The sequence below is a fragment of the Micromys minutus genome (assembly GCF_963924665.1).
Source record: "Micromys minutus genome assembly, chromosome: 7".
Classification (NCBI taxonomy): Eukaryota; Metazoa; Chordata; class Mammalia; order Rodentia; family Muridae; genus Micromys; species Micromys minutus.
This window is the reverse complement of record NC_137976.1, coordinates 74,893,253-74,917,513: the sequence shown is the minus strand read 5'-3', so window position 1 is coordinate 74,917,513 and position 24,261 is coordinate 74,893,253. Positions and strand designations below refer to the sequence as shown.

The 24,261-nt window shown below is 39.1% G+C and overlaps 1 pseudogene across 1 annotated transcript; it reads left to right on the top strand.

The window, feature by feature from the left end:
* Positions 1–22,497: 22,497 nt before the first annotated feature.
* LOC308422300 (NADH dehydrogenase [ubiquinone] 1 alpha subcomplex assembly factor 4-like) lies at positions 22,498–23,011 on the top strand (annotated as a pseudogene). The gene has a single exon. The product of its transcript is annotated as an NADH dehydrogenase [ubiquinone] 1 alpha subcomplex assembly factor 4-like (transcript).
* Positions 23,012–24,261: the final 1,250 nt, after the last annotated feature.

Here is a 24,261-nt window from a genome sequence, read left to right as displayed (position 1 = left end):
CTGGGGTAATGAGAGCAGGTTGAGAGCTCTGTGGGATGTAGGCATCTGTAACCTTCTTCTAAAGAGAGAATAAGATTCACAAGCAGCCATTTTTTCTCCTGAAGTCCACAGAACCATCAGCAGCTAATCTTCAAACAGTTCTTTCCCTAAGATAATCTCCTTATGAGAATACACAGTAGGATTAGAGAACAAACCCATAGTCAATGTTCTATACTGTTGTCCTAGACTCTGTTGACTAGTGACCATAGTCTGAATGAATAAGGTCTAGTCAGTCAGTCAGTCTGTCAGACCATTGTCTTGAGACAGTCAGCATCATTCATACAATATTTTGTTTCATGCCAATGCCTTTGTATTGGTCCCATGAAAGGTCAGTTGTGAAGCATTGGGTTTTCTTAAGTGTAAGAACTTGAGAGTGGCTTCCACAGTACTAATGTTTATGACTTGGTAAGTTTTTCATCTAAGGCACAGCCACCTTTCCCTCTTGTAAAGGGACACAGCAAGTCTCCATTCACATGCAAAGGGGGAGCTGAACAGCTGTGGCCACTAACAACAATGACATGATTGCTGAGACAAACATTTTCATGGTGATGCATGGGTGGGAACACTAAATCTGAACCACATTGTTTAGCTTTCACTCCAGTAAAGGGGAATGCCACACCCCCTAATGTAAATGGAAGAGATCATAGTTTAGAAAATATGACAGAGTTGAAAACTTAAAGCTGTATCATGCAGGAACATCCTTGGGAGAGAAAAACAACTGATAGAAAGGAGTATGTATACATTTCCAGAGCAGTGTATTAGTTTGTAAATTTCTTTAGTTCCAAGATTGAGCTCCGTGGTGGTAAATCACAAGTGTCCCAGTCAGTGTTTGGCTGAATAGGAGCTCTCACTTATGTACCAAGAAAAATATTTAATGGTAGTACAAAGGAGGGAGACATGGGCCCTGAGAACTGCTACCTTTCCACACTTGTTTCAGATTGACATCTGGCACCAAACCCAAGTTGGACAACCGTAGTATTGATCCTTTCGTTTCCTTTACTCTTGTGAGCTGAAGAATCACAAGAATGCTGTACCATGGGATTTTGTTTCCCAGGGGCCAGTGTGGGTGGTAAGGGGGGAACCCAAGTTCCACTGACTTTCAGAACAAATATAGCTTAGGTGCACTTAAGGCATTGCCTCTAGCTTTGTTTCACACATGGAAACAGCCTTTGGTACCCAGCAGTGGGGGTGGAAAGTGAAACACTGTATGGTACCTTGTGAAGTCACTCACTACAGCTCCACACACTATATGCCTAAGACAAAGATACAAGTTGTTAGAATTTTCAGAAACTTGAGACAAAATCCAATTCTGTGTCTCACTGGAAAATAAATTGGGGAGAAACGGAGTAGAAAATAAATTTGGAAAATGAATGTTCCCTAGGCACAGGGCATTGGAGGATTCTGATGATATAGAAATTGAAGTCCAGCCCAGGCCCAACCTGGAAAGGTTTCTCAAAGATTAGTATATGCTCATGAAGCCTATTACTTCAAGGATGTGGACTAGAGGAAAGGAACACAATATATCACATGTTATGGATTTAAAGGATCAAGAATGGAATTGCGAGTGGCATAGCTATGGGCTGTAGGAAGATGGTGACTGTGTATTGTCAGAAGATATGTGGGCACTCAGAGGGACAAGGCTAACAGTGTGATAGAAACCCGAGAATTTGATTGTCTGTCTTTCCCTTGAGGTTGTAGCTGGTCACTCACAGCATCTGGCTTGAAGGCTGTTTTCCAGACATTTAAAATAGGCTAACTTTACCATTTGAGTCACTAGTAAGTTAAGAGCATCTGTAGCTTTTCTGTAGCTTTGTCAGTTAATAGCATGCTTTCTTAGAAGATAAGAAGGCTTTTGATTCACTGTACATTCAGGCAAGGAGCAGTAGTGGTCCTGTCACAGTGACTCTAGCAAGGAAGCATGAAAGGTTGGCTGAACCTCCTGGAAAAGCACTCTGGAACTTCCCACCAACCCTGGTCTGTAGCCTAGAACTGGGAAGTAAGTTCTGGACTGGCTCGTTTCTAAAGGTCCCGGTCAAGGTGCAAGGCGATGAGGAGAGAGGTGTTGATGAACATAGTGTTTGCCTGAGGATAGAGCCCCTAAAGCACTCTGTGTGTGTGTGTGTGTGTGTGTGTGTGTGTGTGTGTGTGTGTGTGAGAGAGAGAGAGAGAGAGAGAGAGAGAGAGAGAGAGAGAGAGAGAGAGTGTGTGTGTGTGTGTGTATGTAAGTGAGTGTGTGTGTGTGTGTGAGTGAGTGTGTGTGTGTGTAGACCAGATGACTGCCTCAAATGGTTACACTCTGATACTGCAGTAGCACCTGAGAGAAGGTCACCATTGAGACTTTGTCACCACGTATGTGAGTCCCTTTCCTATCTCTGTAACCAAATGCCTGACAAAAGTATCTTTTTATTTGTTTAATTGGATATTTTATGTATTTACATTTTTAATGTTATCCCCTTTCCTGGTTCTTCCATCTCCCATCTCCCTCTCCCCTGCTTCTATGAGGATGATCCTTCTTCCAACCACCCACTCCCACCTCAGCACCTTGGCATTCACATACACTGGGAAAATGAGCCTTCACAGGACCAAGGGCTTCTCTTTCTCTTGATGTCAGATAATGCCATTCTCTGATACACATGCAGCTGGGTCACTCTATGTGTACTCTTTGGTTGGTGGTTTACTGACAAAAGTAACTTAAGGAAGGAAAGATTGAGTTTGATTTATGGTATTAGAGCAGTGGTTCTAAAATTTTGTAATGCTAAAACTCTTTAATACAGTTCCTCATGTTGTGGTGATGCCAACCATAAAATTATTTTTGCTGCTATTTCATAACTGTAAGTTTGCTACTGTTATGTCTTACTGTAAATACATGATTATGCAGGATGACCTTAAATGAAACTTTCAGTACCATGACTGACTTTCATCTAATTGAGTTGCTGGCCAAAGGTATGCTGTGGAAACTGCCAAACAACCCAGGCTATTGGTTGCTGTCCATGAAGTGACACTAAGACCATATTTCTGAAGACAACATCTACACAAGTCATTGAACTAGGAGAAGTCAAGCTGCAGTCTACTTAGAACCTTCATCCCTATGGTCTAGTGTTCATAGAATTGGAAAATACTCTGCATGTTGCTAAAGAAGAAAGATAAGTATAAGCCTAGCTACAAACACTTCAATCTTCAGTTGTCTACAACCTATGACCCCCAACCTGTCTGAAAGAAATGCTGGTTCAATAATAACACAAAACTTGTGGGAGTAGCCAAACAAGATATGATTTGATTTAAGGTTCATTCTATGAGACAGAATCCATACCTAGTACTGCTTGGGTAGCCAAGAACATGAGACTTGATAAGTCTAAGAGGAAAACCAAATACTGCTCTGCTAAAAGAGTATAGCAATAAAATGACTCCTAATGACATTATTCTAGCCTGTATGCCTGTGCCTTGTTCAGCTATCATCAGAGAAGCTTCCATTTGCAGTAGTTGCACATAAGTAAAGCCACACACCCAGATCATATACAGAGAATGAGAGACCTTGAAACATTGCAGCCTTAAGTTGAATATCTCCAGTAAATACCTCCCATTAGAGTTCAGAGAACTCTGCAGCATATACTCCAGAGACACTTTAATACACAACAAAGATATATGCACCACAATCTTCATAGCGGCTCTATTTATAATAGCCAGAAGCTGGAAGGAACCCAGATGTCCTTCAGAAGATGAATGGATACAAAAATTGTGGTACATATACACAATGGAATACTACTCAGCCACCAGAAACAATGACCTAACCAAATTCTTAAGAAAATGGCTGCATCTAGAGAAGATCATCCTGACTGAGATAACCCAGTCACAAAAGAACAGACATAATATGCAGTCACTGATAGTGGGATGCTAACCCCGAGGCTTGCACTCCCCCAGAAACAACTCACAGACTGTATGAAGTCCAAGAAATAAAGAAAACAAAAACTATACATATATTCACAAAACAAGAAGACTTTGACTATTTCCATGTTGTGTTTTGTTTTGCATGTACTTTACGCTTATTGCAACTAGTACGTTTTCAATGCATACTGTCAAGCCCTTGACAAAAAAAATCAAGTACTGACTAAAAAACATATTCACATGGTTTTATGTAAAATTTATTTTAATGTCTGAAAAAACAGTACTGACAAAAATGTATAATTTTAAGCAAAAAATGTTTAAAATCTTTACATTTATCTTTGTTTTGCAAAATAAAGTCGTTTAAAAAAAATGTCTAGCTCCCCGCCACACACAGTTGTGATGACTTATCCCCAATATGTTTGATTCTTGTTTACAAAAATTGTCCCCATATTGAAAGTCATGGGTGTTCAAAACTTTTGCTAAAATTTCAACTTTCTTTCAGAATCTCTAAGACTACTGGAAGGGCAGGGGTAGGGGGGATGGATTGTGCCACCTATAAAGTGGGGGGGCTATAAAATTGCAAGCTAAAAAGAAGCTGGATACCTGTAACAAAAAGATTAAAAATCTACACATCGGTAAAAAAAAAAAAAAAAAAAAAAAAAAAGACCTATATATACTACTCCTGGGCATATATCCAACAGATGTTTCACCATACCACAAGAACATGTGCTCCAGTATGTCCATAGCAACTTTATTTGTAATCACCAGAAACTGGAAACAACCCAGTTGTCTCTCAACTGAAGAATAAATACAGAAAATGTGTTACACAATGGAATACTACTCAGAAATTGAAAATAAGGACATCATAAAATTTTCAGGTAAATGAATGAAACTACAAAATATCACCCTGAGTGAAGTAGCCCAGAATCAAAAAGGCACACATGTTATTTACTTACTTATAAGTAGATATTATTCCTAAAGTACAGAATACTCACACTACAATCCACAGGCCCAATGAAGCTAAATAACAAGGAAGGCCTAAACAAAGATGTTTGAATCTCACTCAGCAGGGAAAATAAAACGGTCATATGCTGCAGATATAAGGAACAATTGGGTGGGAGGGGGAAGTACAGGATAAGTACGTGTGGGGAGACACAGGGGAGAGGGTAGGAGAATGGTTGGAAATCTGCAGCTGGGATGGAGGGCACCTCTAGGACATGCCAGAGACCTGGAACAAAGAGGCTCTTGGGAGTCTACAGGAATAACTCTCGTTGAGATTCCTAGCAGTAATGGATAGGGAACCTGAAGTGGCTACCTCCTATAACCAAGCAGGATCTCCAGAGGAAGCATAAAGACACCAGCTCAGTCACAAAACTTTTGACCCAAAATTTATTCTGCCTACAAGAATGCAGAGACAAAGATGGAGCAGAGACTGAGAGAATGGTAGACAACCAATGACTGGACTAACTTGAGATCCATCCCATAGGAATCTACACCAAAAGAGACCAAAGAAAGAATGGAGGAAAGACTGACAGATAGACAAACAGATCTGTTTTTTTTAAAGAGGCAAAAGGGCAAATGATTGAAGATGAAGTAACACCGATCATGGTAGGCACCACCAGTGATACTATAGAGATCCCAAATGTGTTCTGATTGGATTTTGTTTTGTGCTCGGCCTTTCAACAGACTGGATGAAAGAAATGGCACTCCTTTACATGGTTTGATATTGATTGCAAATAAACAGTTTAATATGATTATTTTCTGTTTGAACCCAAGGAATAGCTTCCCATTTGTTTTAACCCAAGGTTATAGACTGACATCACTGCCCCTTTTTTGGCTCTTTTTGCGTAGATTTCCTTAGTCTCATATTATTAAGAACATTGATGGCTTCAAATTTATTTTAACTCCAATTGCCAACTTCAGAGAATGCATGCTAAAAATCATTAAGAAATGAAGGTCAAATGTGATACATATAAGGCTTCCTGTTGTGGTTTTTGAGCCTCTATACCCTGCTTTTATATTCTCCCCAACTCTCCATGATCCCCAAAATCCTCCGAATATGTGCAGTACCTGAGAGTTGGGGACAGCCAGCAACAATGCAAGAGCCTAACTCAGAGGCAAAGCCAAGTTAAAATGGTGGCCTCTGAAGTATTACCTATTTTTCATTATAGGTTTATTAGTTCAAACAGTAAAAGTCAAGCTTCCCATAGTGGGTATACATAGCTCACTATACATAAAATCAGTACTTACTTCAAAGGAAAAGAGATTGTTTATTCTGAGCCATATGAGTGATCATGGCTTGGAAACACGGGCTTAAGCTGCCAAGATGATATAGTCAATCATGGATGTGTTCACATGAACTTCTGTAGTCACAAAAAATGACAGGGTTTTTGTTTTGGTTTGGTTTTTTATTGTTTGTTTGTTTGTTTTTTACAACCCAATCATAATCTTTTTCTTCATCTACTCTCTGATACTTCCACCCAATCTCCAAAAGAATGTCCCCAACCTTGCACCCCCTTCTTGCTAGACCTCCCTTCACTCTGTGGCCTCAAGTCTCTCAAGAGTTAAGTCTATCTTCTCTCACTTAGGCCAGCCCAGGTAGTCCGCTGCTGTATGTGTCGGGAGCCTCATTAGCTGGTATATTCTGCCAGGTTAGAGAATCAGTGTCAGAAAGATCTCAGGGGGTCCAATTTACTTGATACTGCTGGTCTTTCTATGGGGTCACCCTCCTCAACTTCTTACAACTTTTCCCTAATTCAACCACAGGGGTCTCTGGCTTCTGTCCATTGGCTGGATATATCTGCATCTGACACTGTGACCTGTTTGTTAGGCTCCTCAAAGGGGAAACATGCCAGGTTCCTGTCTGTAAACACAGCATAGCATCAGCAATAGTGTCAGACATTGGAGCCTTCCTTGAGGTGGACCCCAATTTGGGCCTGTCACTGGACTTTCTTTCCCTAAGGCTCTCCTCCAATTTTTTTCCTGCAATTCTTTTAGACAGGAATAATTCTTGTGCCAGAGTTTTTGACTGTGGGATGACAACCTCTTCCCTCCACTTGGTGTCCTGTCTTTCTACTGGAGGAAGGTGGACTCTACACATTCCCTCTCCCCACTGTAGGGCATTTCATCTATCCCTTTCTTTGAGTCCTGAGAGTCTCTCACCTCTCAGGTCTCTGGTACATTTTAAAGGGTCCCTCCACCTCCTACCTCCTAAGGTTGCCTGCATCCATTCTTTTTACTGGCCCTCAGAGCTGCAGTCCTGATCCCCCAATACCTGATCATGTCCTCCCCTTTTCATCCCCTTTCCTTCTCCCACCCAGTTCCTCCTCCTTCTGCCCCAGTGATTGCTTTCTTCTACCACCCAAGTGGAATTGAGGCATCCACACTTGGGCCCTTTGGCTTGTTAAACTATTTGACTTCTGTGGATTGTAGCCTGGATTGATTCCGTACTATGTGGTTAATATCTACTTATTAATCAGTACATACAAGGCATTTCATTTTTGAGTCTGAGTTTCATGACACAGAATAATATTTTCTAGTCCCATCCATGTGCCTAAAAACTCATGATGTCCTTGTTCATATAAGCTGAGCAGTATTTCTTTGTGTAAATTAACCACATTTTTTTTTTATCCATTCTTCTATTGTGAAACATCTGGGTTGTTTCCAACTTCTGGCTATCACAAATAAGGCTGCTATTAACATAGTGGAACATGTGCTCCTGTTGCATGGTTGGATATTGTACTGGCTGATTTTGTGTCAACTTGACACAAGCTGGAGTTATCACAACAAAAGGACCCTCAGTTGACAAAATGCCTCCATGAGATCCAGCTGTAAGGCATTTTTTCAACTAGTGATCAAGGGGGAAGGGCCCAATCCATGTGGGTGGTGCCATTCTGGGTTTGGTAGACCTGGGTTCTATAATAAAGCAAACTGAGCATGCCAGGGGAAGCAAGCAAGTTAGCAACATCCCTCCATCACCTCTCTATCAGCTCCTGATTCTTGACCTGCTTGGTTGGGTTCCGGTCCTGACTTCCTTTGGTGATGATCAGCAATATGGAAGTGTAAGTTGAATAAACTCTATCCTCCCCAACTTGCTTCTTGGTCATTCTGTGCTGGAATAGATACCCTGACCAAGACAGGAATCTTTTTAGTATATGCCCCAGAGTGGTATAGCTGGATCTTCAGATAGATCTATTTCCAATTTCTGAGACACCTCCATATTGATTTCCAGAGCTGTTATACCAGTTTGAAATGCCACCAGCAATGGAGGAGTGTTCATCTTTCTCCACATCCTGGGAAGCATGTGCTGTAACCTGAGTTTTTGAATTTAGTCATTCTGATTGGTATAAGGTGGAATCTCAGGGTCATTTTAAATTTCATTTTCCTAATCACTAAAAACTTTAAATATATCTTTAAGTGCTTCTCACCCATTTAAGAAACCTTTCTTGTGATTCTGTTTAGTTATTTACCTCATTTTTCAATTGGGTTGCATGGGGTTTTTTTGGTGGTTAGCTTCTTGAGTTCTTTATATATTTTGGATATTGGCCCTTTATCACACACGGTGTTAGTGAAGAAATTTTCATAATCTGTAGGTTGCTGATTTGTCCTATTGACTATGTCTTTTGCCTTACAGAAGCTTTCTAGTTTCATGAGATCCCATTTATCAATTCTTGATCTTAGAGCATGAGCCACTGGAATTCTGTTTAGGAAATGTACCCCTGTGCCAATAAGTTCAAGGTTCCTTCTCACTTTCTCTTCTGTTAGATGCAGTATGTCTGATTTTATGTTGAGGTCTTTGATTCATTTGAGCTTGAGCTTTATGCAAAGTAACAAATATGGATCTATTTTCAGTTTTCTACATATAGACTGCCAGTTAAACCAGCACCATTTACTGAATATACTTTCTTTTATCCACTGGATGGTTTTGAATTCTTTGTCTAATATCAAGTGTCTGTGAGTGTGTGATTTTATTTCTGGATCTTTAGTTCTATTTCATTAACCAACCTATCTGCCTCTATACAAATACCATGCAGCTTTTATCACTAGTACTCTGTAGTATAGGTTGAAGCCAGGAGTGGTGATTCCTCCAGAAGTTGTTTTATTGTTAAGACCTGTTTTTGCTATTCTGGGTTTGTTTTTGTTTGGTTTGGTTTGGTTTTTAGGGTTTGTTGTTGTTGTTGTTGTTTTGCTTTGTTTTTTGGTTTTCCATATAAATTTGAGAATTGCTCTTTCCATGTCTTTGAAGACTTAAGTTGGAATTTTTATGGAGATTGCATTGAATACGTGGATTGCTTTTGGTAGGGTGGTCATTTTTACTATGTTAATCCTACCAATCCATGAATGTTGTGGTAAATATTAAAAATGTAAAATGATACCATGCCAGGCTACCTCTGGCTGCTCTATGGACCCAGCATTGACCAATCATTTTGTCCCCATGGTGGGTCATTGCCACACCACCCCATACATCCCAATTTCATAGTGGGCTTGGTGCATCCAACCACTGTATCATTCTCTGGAACTCAGTTGAGTCTCTGCATGAAGGAAAACACCACACAATCTTAGTTTAGAATCATCAGGTAACAAAAATTGCTGGGCACAGCAACTACCATTCTAATTTGTATGCCATTCTAAATTATAATCATCAGGTAGCTGATCTCAATGGATCTGCCACCTGAACCAGGAGCCTCCCCTACCTACATTTGCCTCCATCAAATTTCCCGTCCAAAAGCAAGCATCCTTCTCCCACATGACCTCTTCCTCTCTCTCTGACCCAGAAGTACCATCTCTTCCTTGCCCAGGTATTGGTTCCTTGAAATCTTTATTCATTAGAGGAAGGTTCTTGCCACACATAAGGATAAGAGATCTCTCTATTTTCTGAGATCTTTCATTTCTTCGAGAGACTTGAAGTTCTTGTCATACAGATCTTTCACTTGTCTGGTTAGAGATACTCCAAAATATTTTATATTATTTGTGACTAATGTGAAGGATGTTGTTCCCTATTTTCATTCTCAGACTGTTTATCATTTGTATAAAGAAAGGCTACTGATTTATTTAAATTAATTTTATATTTAGATACTTTGCTAAAGTTGTTTATCAGTTCTCTGGTAGAATTTTTGGGGTTGTTTATGTATACTTTTATATCATCTTCAAATGGTGGTACCTTGACTTGTTCTTTGCCAAGTTGGATCTTCTTGATCTCCTTTTGTTGTATTGTTGCTCTGCTCTCAAGAACTATATTGAATCAACACTGAAAGAGTGAGCATCCTTCTCTTGTCCATGAATTTAGTGGGTTTGCTTCAAGTATTTCTCCATTTAATTTGATATTGGTTGTTGGTTTGCTATATACTGTTTTTTTTTTTTTTAAAGACCTACTTCTGCTCAGCCCTGAGGGCTGATGACGTTGGTTGTGCTTTGTTTACAAGGGGAATTAAGCTGGGAAAGTAAGGGTTGAAGCCAAACAGCCAAATTTTGTTATCATGATGTGTGCCAAATGGCAGTTCACCAAGAACAGCAAGAAAACCACAGCTTTTATGTCCAATGATGATTGGTTAAACTACATGGAGGAAAATGATGAAGTTCTGATTTCTGTATATGGTGAAGAAGGCCATAGTGCAGTAGTTACTACTGGAGTCCATGTGAAGTAGCAAGTGTGTCCTTTTGCCTTGTACAAAGGCAAGAAGAAAAGACAAAGAGCATACATTTTGATAGTTGAAACACAGTTAAAAATTTTCATACTTTGAATAAAAAGGAACATTTTGAACATGACAGACTTAAACATGAGTTTATAAAATGCTATATTTAATCAGTATAAAATTATTTGAAAACAATATTTCCAAAGAAAAACTCAAAGAAAGTATCTATTAAACATTCAATATCTGACAGCAGGATGCACGGGGATGTGGAGGGAATGCCTTGCAAAGCCATGGACCTGATATCAGCCCTAAGCCCGGGAGAACTAGCGCTCAGCTTCTCACAGGTGAGCCTGGAGGGGGCGGTTTGTAGGAGTTACCAGGAGGGAGGTTGTCCATGGCTTGATGATGGAGGTAAGAGGAGTAGGCTGGATCCTGGTGCTGGATGAGGGAGGAAGCAGGGGTTGAGACCATAAAGTGCTCCCACGCTGGCAGGTTGTGGAGGGAACAGCAGACACTGAGACAAAGAGAGGTGCTGTGAAAAGAGGGCTGATAATGATTAGAAGGGGAAGGAGAGGAGAGGGTTTGTTTGCTTTTTAGGTCCTGCATGGTAGCAGGGGTTGATGGTGGTAAAGGTGTTATTTTTTTCTTTAAACTTTATTTTTAAAAAAGAGAGATAAATGTACAGATTTGTAAAGGCATTTTGGCATAACACTATATGAATATATTTTTGTCAGTACTAATTTCTTTTAGAAGTTGGATAGTATGCATTGAAATCTATGAGTTACCAGAAGCATAAAGTACATGTAGAACAGAACATAACATGGAAACAGAGTTTTCTTGGTGTGTATAGATAGATTAAACATAATGATTTTTGAATAGCAAAAATTGCCACAAGGCTATCTTCTTAGCTCATGAGTTATTAATGGTTTAAGGTATAGGTGTATCCACCTCTGAAAGGGTACTAGACACTAATTTTTTTTCTAAGAACTACTGAGGCTTCCACTTTTTGGAGTTTTTTTTTAAGCTTCATATAGTCTGCAAGTTGTTTTCTTGGGTATTCAGAGCTTTCTGAAGCTAGTATCCAATAACCAGTAACTGCATATTGTATGTCTTCTTGTGACTGGGTTACGCCATTCAGGATGATATTCTCTAGATGCATCCATTTTCCTAGGAATTTAATAAAGTCATTGTTTCTAATAGCTGAGTAGTACTCCACTGTGTAAATATACCACAAATTTGTATCCATTCATCTACTGAAGGACATCTGGGTTCTTTCCAGCTTCTGGCTATTATAAATAGGGCTGCTATGAACATGGTGGAGCATGTGTCCTTATTGTATGTTGGAGCATCTTTGGGGTATATTCCCAGAAGTGGAATAACTGGATCTTCAGGTAGTACTATGTCCAATTTTAGGAGGAACCGCCAGATTGATTTCCAGAGTAGTTGTACCAGCTTACAACCCCACCAGCAGTGGAGAGGTGTTTCACTTTTTCCACATCATAACCAGAATCTGCTGTCATCTGAGTTTTTGATCTTAGCCATTCTGACTGGTGTGAGGTAAAATCTCAGGGTTGTTTTGATTTGCATTTCCCTGAACACTAGGGATGTTGAGCACTTACTTAAATGTTTCTCAGCCATTCCACATTACTCAACTGAGAACTTTTTGTTTAGCTCTGTACCCCATTTTTAATAGGATTGTTTGATTCTCTGGTGTCTAGCTTCTTGAGTTCTTTGTATACCTTGGATATTAGGCCTCTATCAGATGGGGGGTTGGTAAAGATCTTTTGCTAATCTGTTGGCTGCCGTTTTGTTTTCTGGACGGTGTCCTTAGCCTTTCAGAAACTTTGCAATCTCATTAAGTCCCATTTGTCAATCTTTGACCTTAAAGCATGAGCCATTGGTGTTCTGTTTAGGAAATTTTCTCCCGTGCCTATGTGTTCTAAGGTTTTCCCTACTTTCCCTTCTAATAGTTTCAGTGCACCTGGTTTAATGTGGAGATCTTTGTTCCACTTGCACTTGAGCTTTGTACAAGGAGATAAGAAGGGATCTATTTTCATTCTTTAACATGCTGAGTGACAGTTGAGCCAATATTATTTGTTGAAGAGGCTGTCCTTTTTACATTGAATGTTCACAGCTCCTTTGTCAAGAATCAAGTGACCATATATGTGAGGGCTCATTTCTGGATCTTCTCTTCTGTTCCATTGATCGATATGCTTATCTCTGTACAAGTACCATGCGGTTTTTAGCATAATTGCCTTGTAATGTAGCTTGAGGTCAGGGAAGGTGATTTCCACAGATGTTTTCTTGCTGTTGAAGATCAATTTTCATATTCTCAGTTTTTTGTTCTTCCAGATGAGTTTGCAAATTGCTGTTTCCAACTTTATGAAGAATTGAGTTGGAATTTTGATGGGGATTGCATTGAATCTATATATTGCTTTTGGTAAGATAGCCATTTTTACAATGTTGATCTTTTCCATCTATGACCTTGGGAGATCTTTCCATTTTCTGAGATTTTCTTCAATGTCCTTCTTCAGAGATTTGAAGTTCTTGTCATACAGGTCCTTCACTTGCTTAGTTAGAGTCACATCAAGGTACTTCATATTGTTTGTGACTATTGTGAAGGATATCTGTTCCCTAATTTCTTTCTCACAATGTTTGTCCTTTGGGCTGAGGAAGGCTACTGATTTGTTTGAGCTAATTTTATATCCAGCAACTTCGCTGAAGTTGTTTATCAGGTGTAAAAGTTCTCTGGTGGAATTTTTGGGGTCACTTAAGTATGCTATCATGTCATCTACAAATAGTGATATTGTTACTTCTTCCTTTCTGATTTGTATTTCTTTGATTTACTTTTGCTGTCTAACTTCCAGTACTATGTTAAATAGGTAGGGAGAGAGTGGGCATCCTTGTCTAGTCCCTGATTTTAGTGGGATTACTTCAAGTTTCTCACTGTTAAGTTTGATGTTGGCTGTTGGTTTGTTTTATATTGCTTTTATTATGTTTAGGAATAAGCCTTGGATTCCTGTACTTTCAAAGACTTTTAACATGAACTGGTGTTGGATTTTGTCAAATGCTTTCTAAGCATCTAGTGAGATGACCATGTGGTTTTTCTCTTTGAGTTTGTTTATATGGTGGATTATGTTGATGGATTTCCATCTATTAAACCATCCCTGCATCCCAGGAATGAAGCCTTCTTGATCATGGTAAATGATCATTTTGACTTGTTCTTGGATTTGGTTTGCAAGTATTTTGTTGAGTATTTTTGTAACAATGTTCATAAAGGAGGTTGGTCTGAAGTACTCTTTGCTTGTAGGGTCTTTGTGTAGTTTAGGTATGAGTGTAATTGCTCCAAAAAACGAGTTGGGTAGTATTCCATCTGACTCTATTCTGTGGAATAGTTTGCAGAGTATTGGTATTAGGTTGTCCATAAATGTCTGAATTCTGCACTGCACCCATCTCATCCTGAGCTTTTTATGTTTGGGAGGCTTTGATGACTGCTTTTATTTTTTTTTAGATGTTATGAGATTATTTTGATGGTTTACCTGTTCCTGGTTTAATTTTGGTATCTGGTATCGGTCTAGAAATTTATCTATTTCTTCCAGATTTTCCAGTTTTGTTGAGTATAGGCTTTTGTAGTAGGATCTGATGATTTCTTGAATTTCATCAGTTTCAGTTTTGTCTCAAGTTTCATTTCTGATTTTGTTAATTGGTATACTCTCTCTTTCCCCTCTCATTAGTCTGGCTAAGGTTTATCAATCTTGTTAATTTTCTCAAAAAAAAAAAAAAAAAAAAAAAAAAGAACAGCTCTTTGTTTTATTGATTCTTTGGTTCGTTTTGTTTTTATTTGATTAATTTCTGCTCTGAGTTTGATTATTTCTTGCCATCTACTACTCTTGGGTATATCTGCTTCTTTTTGTTCTAGAGCTTTCAGCTGTGCTATCAAGTTGCTAATGTATGTTCTCTCAAGTTTCTTTTGGAAGCACTCACAGCTATGAGTTTTACTCTTAGCACTGCTTTCATTGCATTCCATAGGTTTGGGTATGTAGTGCTTTCACTTTATTAAATTCTAGAAAATACTTAATTTCATTCTTTATTTCTTCTTTGACCATGCTATTGTTGAGTAGAGCATTGTTCAGCTTTTATGTGTATATGAGCTTTTTTAACTTTATTTTAAAAAACAAAGATAAATGTACAAATTTTCAGCATTTTTGCATAAAAGTATATGAATACATTGTTATAAGGTTGTAATTAAGTATTTGTGGGTACATATACATACATGTATGTATATATGTAACAATAATAGAGGGAAAGAGGCTATTAATTTGAGGGGATAGGAGGGAGACTATGAGGGGCTGTAGAGAGGAAAGGGGGTTGTGATACAGTTCTATTTTAATTAAAATATATTCTTTTTATGTTGAACTTCACACAGTCTGTGAGTTGTATATGAGCTTTCTGGTGTTTTTGTTGTTATTGAAGGCCAGCCTTAGTCAATGGTGATCTAAAAGGATGCATGGGAGCATTTCAATCTTCTTATATTTATTGAGGCTTGTTTTATGATGAACTATATGGTCAATTTTGGAGAAGGTGCCAGGAGGTGCTGAGAAGAAGGTGTATTCCTATTTTTAGGGTAAAATGTTCTGTAGATGTCTTTTATTTCCATTTGATACATCATGTCTCTTCCTTTCACTGTGTCCTCATTCAGTTTCTGTTTCCAAGATCTGTCCATTGATAAGAGTGGGGTGTTGAAGTCTCCCACTATTATAGTCTGTGGAGTAGTGTATGTTTTGAGCTTTAGTAGGGTTTCTTTTATGAATGTGTTTGCTCTTGTATTTGGAGCACATATGTTAAAGATTGAGAATTTCTCCTGATAAATTTTTTCTGTAATGAGTAAAAAGTGTCCTTCCTTATTTTTTGATAACTTTTCATTGAAAATCTACATTATTCAATATTAGAATGGCTACTCCAGCTTGTTTCTTGGGGCCGTTTGCTTGGAAGATTTTTTTCCCAGCCTTTTACTCTGAGATAGTGGCTGTCTTTGTCTCTGAGATGAGTTTCCTGTATGCAGCAAAATGCTGCATTCTGTTTATGTATCCAGTCTGTCATTCTATGTCTCTTTATTGGGGAATGGTTCCATTTATGTTAACAGATATTAATGAATACTGGTTGCTGTTTCCTGCTATTTTTTTTTTTTTTTTTTGCTTTTAGAGGTAGAATAGTGTCTGTGTGTTTTTCTTCTTTTGGTTTTTTTGCTTAGGTATTTTCTTGCTTTTTATAAGATGTAGTTTCCATCCTTGTATTGGGTTTTCCATCTATTAGTCTTTGTAGGGCTGGATTTGTGGTCAGATCTTGTATAAATTTAGTTTTTTCCTGGAATATTTTGGTCTCTCCATCTATGGTATTTGAGAGTTTTGCTGAGTATAGTATGCTGGGCTAATATTTGTGCTCTCTTAGGGACTGCATGATGTCTGTCCAGGACCTTCTAGCTTTATAGTCTCTGTTGAGAAATCAGGTGTGAGTCTGATTGGTCTGCCTTTATATGTTACATGACCTTTTTCCCTTACTGCTTTTGGTATTCTTTCGTTGCTTTGGGCACTTGGTGTTTTGACTATCATGTGTCGGGAGGAATTTATTTTCTGGTCCACTCTATTGGGAGTTCTGTAGGCTTCTTTTATGCTCATGGTCATCTCATTCTTAAGGGTAATAATGTTTTCTTCTACAATTTTGTTGAAGATATTTACTGTGCCTCTTAGTTGATATTCTTTTCCCTCTTCTATTCCTATTATTTTCAGGTTTGGTCTTCTCATTGTGTGTTGGATCTCCTGGACATTTTGGGTTAGGAGCCTTTTGGTTTTTGCATCTTTTCTGACTGTTTTGTCTATGTTTTCAACGTTGTTTTCGGCCCCTGAGATTCTCTCTTCCATCTCATGTAGTCTGTTGGAAATGCTTGCAACTGTGTCTCCTGATTTCTATTTTAGGTTTTCCATCGCCAGAGTTGTCTCTTTTTGTGCTTTCATTATTGTTTCTATTTTCATTTTCAATTCCCTCATCTCTTTGGTTGTGTTTTCTTATAGTTTTGAGTGATTTTTGTGTTTCTTCTTTAAAAGCTTCTATTTGTTTCTGTGTGTTCTCCTGTAATTGTTTAGTGGAGTTATTCATGCTCTTCTCCAAGATCTCCTTCATCATTGTGAAGTATGATTTCTAGTCTAGGTATTGTTTTTCAGTTTGTTTGGCAATCCACTACTTGCTGTGGTGGGAGAGCTGGGCTCTGATGTTGCCAGGTTATCATGGTTTCCATTGCTTGAGTTCTTTCTCTTTTCTCTTGCCATCTTGTTATCTGTGGTTATATATTGTCTTATTGTCAATGGCTGGCACCTGTCTCTCCTGTGTATCTGAGGGTCAGTGGGCTCAGGAAGAAAATTGCTTATGTGTGTTCGGCTTTTTGTGGGCAAGCATTGAGTTCTGGTGGTAGGTACTCAGTTGTCTTTGCTGGCTCATGTGGGGGAGCTCTTGTGAGACTGCTCTGGGATATTGGCCCTTTCCCACTGGTTCTGAGTACTAGTGGTGAAAATATGGCTCTTTCTCCAGGACAAATTGGACCCTTTTCTAGTTAGTACAGCAATCTCTGCTTACTTAGAATTCACAGTGTGCCCTTCCTGGGCCTTTATGTCAGGTTCACCTCTGGTCCAGGTGTAAAAGCCCCATGGAGCTGATATTCCAGAACTGCCTTCCCCAGGCAGATCAGGATTCTCTCTGACACAGTCCAGGGCATGGCCTCCAAGCACTCTCTGTGATATGGATACTCAGGTCCACCAGCACAGCCTTTCTGGATGGGCTGATCTGAATACTTTTTTACTGTGGGCTGGAAAGAAACTTTTGCCACAAGCACTACCTCCAAGCACTGTCTGTGTTCTGGGTGTGAAGAGTAAAAGGTTGTCAAAGGACACTGATTCCTTGCCCTAGGGATTTCCTCTGCAGGAAATCACTCCCAGGAAATCCCACTTTCTTGAGATTTGAGTTCCTAAAATAACCGCAGAAGGTCCGGATGACCTCTGTGGAATGTTTCAACGCCCTAGATGTGCCCCGGGTGCACTGATAAAAAATGTATGATTCTTCCCCTTTGAATTTCCTCATTGCCCGCTTTGAATTTCCTCATTCCCCCTGTCCTCCCCCTCCTTTGTGATTTTTGCCTTTATAAGCCCGTTACAAGTTCAGGCTGGGGTCAAACTCCTCTACCCCTGCGTGGTGTATGAGTCTCGACCCCAGCATGCTGGCCTGAGATCTCACTCTGTTTCACTTTCAATAAACTTCCTCGTGCGATTGCAGCAAGTGTGGTCTCGTTGCCTCACTGGGTGCGCGCCTCTCCTGAGATTTGAGTGAGGGTCTCCCTTCGGAGGTCTTTCAGGTGCTCAAGTTGCAGCCTCCCCAGGCCTGTGCCTTAGGTTATCTGCTGGCCCAAGTGTCTGGGCACCTGGGTTTCTGGTCTGGGAGCACAGTCTTTCCCAGCAGATCTAGGTACTGCCTTACTGTGGACCTGAAAAGAACCTCTGTCACAAACACCGCCACCAAGCACTCTTTGTGTTCTGAGTACTCACTGCACAACCTCACTAGGTCTGTGCCCCAGGTTACCTGCTGGTCTAGGTGGCAGAGCACATGGGCCTTTGGTCTAGGAGCCAGGAACCCATATTTATAAGAGAAATCCTACTAAAGTTCAAATCATATATTAAACCACACACAATAATAGTGGGAGACTTTAACATCCCACTCTAATCAATGGACAGATCAAGGAGACAGAAACTGAACAGAGACACAGTGAAACTAGCAGAGGATATGAACCAACTGGAATTAATAGACATCTATAGGACATTTTATTCAAAAACAAAAGAATATACTTTCTTTTCAGCACCTCATGGTACCTCCTCGAAAACTGACCATATAGTCAATCACAAAACAGATACATGAAGATCAGAATACTCTCATGCATTCTATAAGATCACCATGGATTAAGGCTGGATTTTAATAACAACAAAAACAACATACTCATGGAAGTTGAACAATGCTCTTCTCTGTGATAGCTTGATCAAAAAAGAAATAGAAAAAGAAACCAAGGATTTTTTTTTTTAGAATTTAACAAAAATGACACTACTACATACCCAAATTTACGGTATACAATGAAAGCAGTACTGAGAGGAAAACTCATACCTCTGAATGCCTCCAAAAAGAAACTGGAGAGAGCATACACTAGAAGCTTGACAGCACAGCTAAAAGTTCTAGAACAAAAGGAAGCAGATACACCCAAGAGGAGTAGATGGCAAGAAATAATCAAACTCAGAGGAGAAATCAACCGAATAGAGACAAAATGAACTATACAAAGAATCAGCAAAATCAAGAGCTGGTTTTTTGAGAAAATCAACAAGATCAATAAGCCCTAAACCAGACTAACTAGAGGGCAAAAAGAGAGTATTCAAATTAACAAAATCAAAAATGAAAGGGGAGACATAACAACAGAAACTGAGAAAATTCAAGAAATTATCAGGCCCTATTACAAAAACCTAAACTCAACAAAACTGGAAAATATGGAGGAAATGGATAAATTTCAAGACAGATACCAGATACCACAGTTAAATCAGGATCACATAAACCATCTAAACCATTTCATAATACCTATAGATATAGAAGCAATCATCAAAAGCCTCCCAACCAAAAAAAAGCCCAAGACAAGAAGGGTTTAGTGAAGAACTCTATCATAATTTTGAAGAAGACCCAATACCTATACTCTCCAAACTATTCTACAAAACAGACAAAAAAGGAACCCTACCTAACTCATTCTATGAAGCTACAATTACACTCATACCTAAACCACACAAAACACTACAAAAAAAGAGAACTTCAGACCAATTTCTGTCATGAACAGTGATGCAAAAATTCTCAGTAAAATTCTTGCATACTGAATCCAAGAACACATCAAAATAATCATCCACCATGACCAAGTAGGCTTTATCCCAGGGATGCAGAGATGGTTCAATATACAGAAATTGATCAACATAATCCACCATATAAACAAACTCAAAGAAATAAAACACATGGTCATCTCACTAGATGTTGAAAAATGATTCGAAAAATTCAACATCCCTTCATGATAAAACTCTTGGAAATATCAGGAATCTTAGGCCCATACCTAAACATAGTAAAAGCAATATACAGCAAATCCGTAGCCAACATCAAACTAAATGGAGAGAAACTTGAAGCAATCCCATTAAAAGTCTAGTCAGCAACTAGACAAGGTTGCCCACTGTCTCTCTACCTATTCAATATAGTACTGGAATTCCTGGGTAGAGCAATTAGACAACAAAAAGAAATCAAAGGGATTCATATTGGAAAGGAAAAAGTCAAAATATCACTATTTGCAGATAATATGATACTATACTTAAGTGACCCCAAAATTCCACCAGAGAACTTTTACAACTCATAAAGAACTTCAGCAATGTGACTGGCTATAATATTAACTCAAACAAATTAACCGCCTTCCTCTACTCAAAGATAAACAGGTTAAGAAAGAAATTAGAGAATCGACACCCTTCACAATAGTTACAAAGACTACAAAATACCTTGTGGTGTCCCTAACCAAGCAAGTTAAGGATCTGTATGACAAGAACTTCAAAATTAATTAGAAGGAAATTGAAGAAGATTTCAGAAGATGGAAAGATCTCCCATGCTCATGGATTGGCAGGATAAACATTGTAAAAATGGCTATCTTGCCAAAAGCAATCTACAAATTCAATGCAACCCTCATCAAAATATCAACTCAATTCTTCATAGAATTGGAAAAAAGCAATCTGTAAATTTATCTGGAATGACCAAAAAAACTAGAATATGGAAATTTATTGGCAAGAAGAAAAACAATTCTGGCAGAATCACCTTCCCTAATCTCAAGCTATATTATAAAGCAATTGTGATAAAAGCTGCATGGTATTGGTACAGAGATAGGCAGGTAGATCAATGGAACAGAACTGAGGACCCAGAAATGAATCCACACACTTATAGTCACTTGATCTTTGACAAGGGAGCTAAAAACATTTGATGGAAAAAGGACAGAGTCTTCAATAGATGGTGTTGGTTCACCTAGCTGTCAGCATGCAGAAGAATGCAAATCAATCCTTTCCTATCCCCTTCTACAAAGCTCAAGTCAAGATGGATTAAGGATCTCCACCGAAAACCAGGTACACTGAAACTATTAGAAGAGAGAGTGGGGAAAAGCTTAGAACACATATGCACAGGGGAAACTTTCCTGAACAGAAAACAAATGGCTTATGCTCTAAGATCAAGAATCGACAAATGGGACATCATGAAATTGCACAGCTTCTGTAAGGCTAAGCACTGTTAAGAAGAAAAAATGGCAGGCTAAAGACTGGGAAAGGATCTTTATCAATTCTACATCTGATAGAGGGCTAGTATTCAATGTATACAAAGAACTCAGAAAGCTACACTATAGAGAATTAAATAATCCTACTAAAAATGGGGTACAGTGCTAAACAAAGAATTCTCAACTGAGGAACATCGAATGGCTGAGAAATACCTAAAGAAATGCTCAACATCCCTAGTCATCAGGAAAATACAAATCAAAAGAACCCTGAGATTCCACCTCACAGCAGTTAGAATGGATAAGATCAAAAGCTCAGGTGACAGAAGATGATGCCAAGAATGTGGAGAAAGAGGAACACTCCTCCACTATTGTTGGAGTTGTAAGCTTGTACAACCACTCGGGAAATCAATCTGGCAGTTCCTCAGAAAATTGAACATAGTACTAACTGAGGACCCAATTGTACCATTCCTGGGCATATACCCCAAAGATGCTTCAAAATATAACAAGGACACATGCTCCACCATGTTACAGCAGTCTTATATATAATAGCCAGAAGCTGGAAAGAACCCAGATGTCCATCAACAGATGAAAGGATACAGAAAATGTGGTACATTTACACAATGGAATACTATTCAGCTATTAGAAACAATGACTTCATTAAATTCATAGGCAAATGGATTGAACTAGAAACTATCATCCTCAGTGGGTTAACCTAGTCACAAAAGCTTGGAACAGCCAATAACCAAGAAACAATTCACAGACATTATGAAGCTCAAAAAGAAGAAAGGCCAAAATGAGGATGCCTCGGTTTTTCTTAGAAAAGAGAACAAAACTTTCATGGGAGGAAATGCAAATTTAAATAGAACAACGGAAATTGAAAAAAAAGATCACTCAGAAGCTGCCTCACCTGGGGATCCACCACATATGCAGTCACCAAATCCAAGCACTATAGGAGATCCCAAAAAGTACTTACTGGCAGGAACCAGACAGAGATGCCCTCTCGGGGACAATGCTAGAATCATATAAATACAGCTGAGCATGCTTGCAGCTAACCATCGGTCTGAACTCGGGGATCCCAATGATGTTGCTAAAGAAAAGACCTAAGGAGCTGAAAGGGGTTGCAACCTCATGGGAAGAACAACATTATGAACCAACCAAACCCTACAAAACTCCCTTGGACTAAAACACCAACCTTTGTGTGCACTTTGAGAGACCTATTGATCCAGTTGCATATGTAGCTGAAGATAGCAGTGTCTGGCATCAATGTGAGAAGAGGCTTTTGTTCCAGAAAAGGCTTTTTGTTCCAAAAAGATCTTGTTGAGTTCAATTTGTGTTCCAGAGACGTTTTCCCACTGCAGGGGAATGACAAGACAATGGGGAGGAGAGAGGGATCAGAAGGAGTGCATGTTTGTGAAGGCAACTGGAGGGGGTTGGGGGATTAGGGTAAAGGGATAACATCTCAAATGTAAATGCAGAGTATGTACTTTTAAAAAAAGAAAAGAAAAGAAACAAAAGAAGTAAAGGTAACGACCCCCGAGCTGGTGTCTTCCCACGTTCATAGTGAACTAAGGGTATCATGGTGTAGAGATGGAGGCGCAAGTGACCCACGTCTTCAGGAACTTCAACATGGAGACTCGAGCGGAACAGGAGATCAGCAAGAGGAAGTCCTCCACGGCACCCAAGCACCCTTCCACCTGCAGCCTCCTGCAGGAGCACCTGAGTCAGTATCCAGAAGTCGAAGAAGTTTCTAGAAAAGATAACAAGCTGCTCTCATTACTAAGAGAAGTATATGTCGATTCCAAAGATCCGGTGCCTTCCTTGCTGGTAAAAGAAGAACCACAGCAAGAACCGAAGGAATTCAGAATGCCGATAAATCACTTTGACAAGCATCTAATGGACATTCCCAAAGGCAAGATGACTGTTGTAGAATCCCTGACCCTTCTCAATAACCAGAAACTCTCCAGAAACATGGACTGCTGAGAAAATTGCCCAAGAATACCACTTAGAACTGAAGGATGTAAATTCCCTTCTCAAATACTTCGTTACTTTTGAAGTCAAAATCGTTCCCCCTGAAGACAAGAAAGCAATACAATTAAAATGAAGAAAATCACAAAACAATTTTCTAGGTGCCCTTCCAAGCTCTGTGTCCTTGTTTTTCGTGCATTAAATTATACAAGTTACTGTGAGTTGAGGACCGTAACTTGGATAGCTCTTTGGCCTCTTCATTGTTGTTCATATATATATTTTTTTAATTTATGTATGGGTAGTTCCTGGGTATGTGTCAGTAGTACTGATCATGTGGCCTGAATGATTCAATATTAAGTTTCACTTTCCAGTTTAGCATGGCTTGTTCTTTGTAAAAGACACTGAAGCAAGAGCCTTCCTGACTCCTATGAGCCTGGCATTGTGTTAGGACAGATACTCAGCAGTGAAACAGGTGTCTGTATTTCCAAAGGGAAAAAACTGAGTGTAAAAGAAGAAAAATATGTATTAGTATCTACAGAATGAAAATCCATGAGGGTTTTTTAATATTTTAAACATGAAATAACGTTTTAGAAGAATTAGTGCTTCTGTGACATGCTAGCAGTCTCTCTTTTGACAAATAGAAGCAGGTAACTTGAAAAGTTTTCTGAAAGGCAATACTTAAAACTATTTGAACACATAACTTCCCATAATTTAGAATTGAGAGAAATATGAATGAACAGCTAAAAATAAGAGGTCCCAGTTTGATAGCCAAACATCCTGTTTTCATTCTAGGAGAAAAATAGCCAGTAGAAGTATAAAACAAATCCCTGAAGGGACCTAGAAAGTTACCAATTCATTCACTTAAACTCTGTATCATGACACATCCCAGTGATAGAATCTCAGAGGAGCTAATGTGAGTTTGGCTTATTCTGGCGTCTTAGACCTGTGGGTTCTTGGCCGTATTGTTTGACCTCTATGAAACTAAAGTTTTGTAAAATGATAAATCTGCCTTATGTAAAGTCCAGGACAATAGTGAAGATAAGTGAATAAAAGATCAGGCAAGTACAAAGTCGTGTAGTTAACATGGTGCCTACAGAACATACGACAGAGTTGTCTGTAGTTTATGGTGCAAGGAAACCAGAGTTTAGGTTATCAGAATCCTACTGATCTTTTTGCTTATTCTTCCAAAACCATACACATTTCCAGAGGACAGAGTGGACTTGGGGTAATCGGGCTTGTCCATGTTCTCTCAAGGGAACAGACAGACAGGCATACTTGCCTGGAGATACCCCTGGAAATGATGTGGAAGCTGAGAGGAATCCAGTACAGTGATGGGGGGAGGCAGATGGAACAGAAAAGATGGAGGTGATGGAAAGTTTATATGCT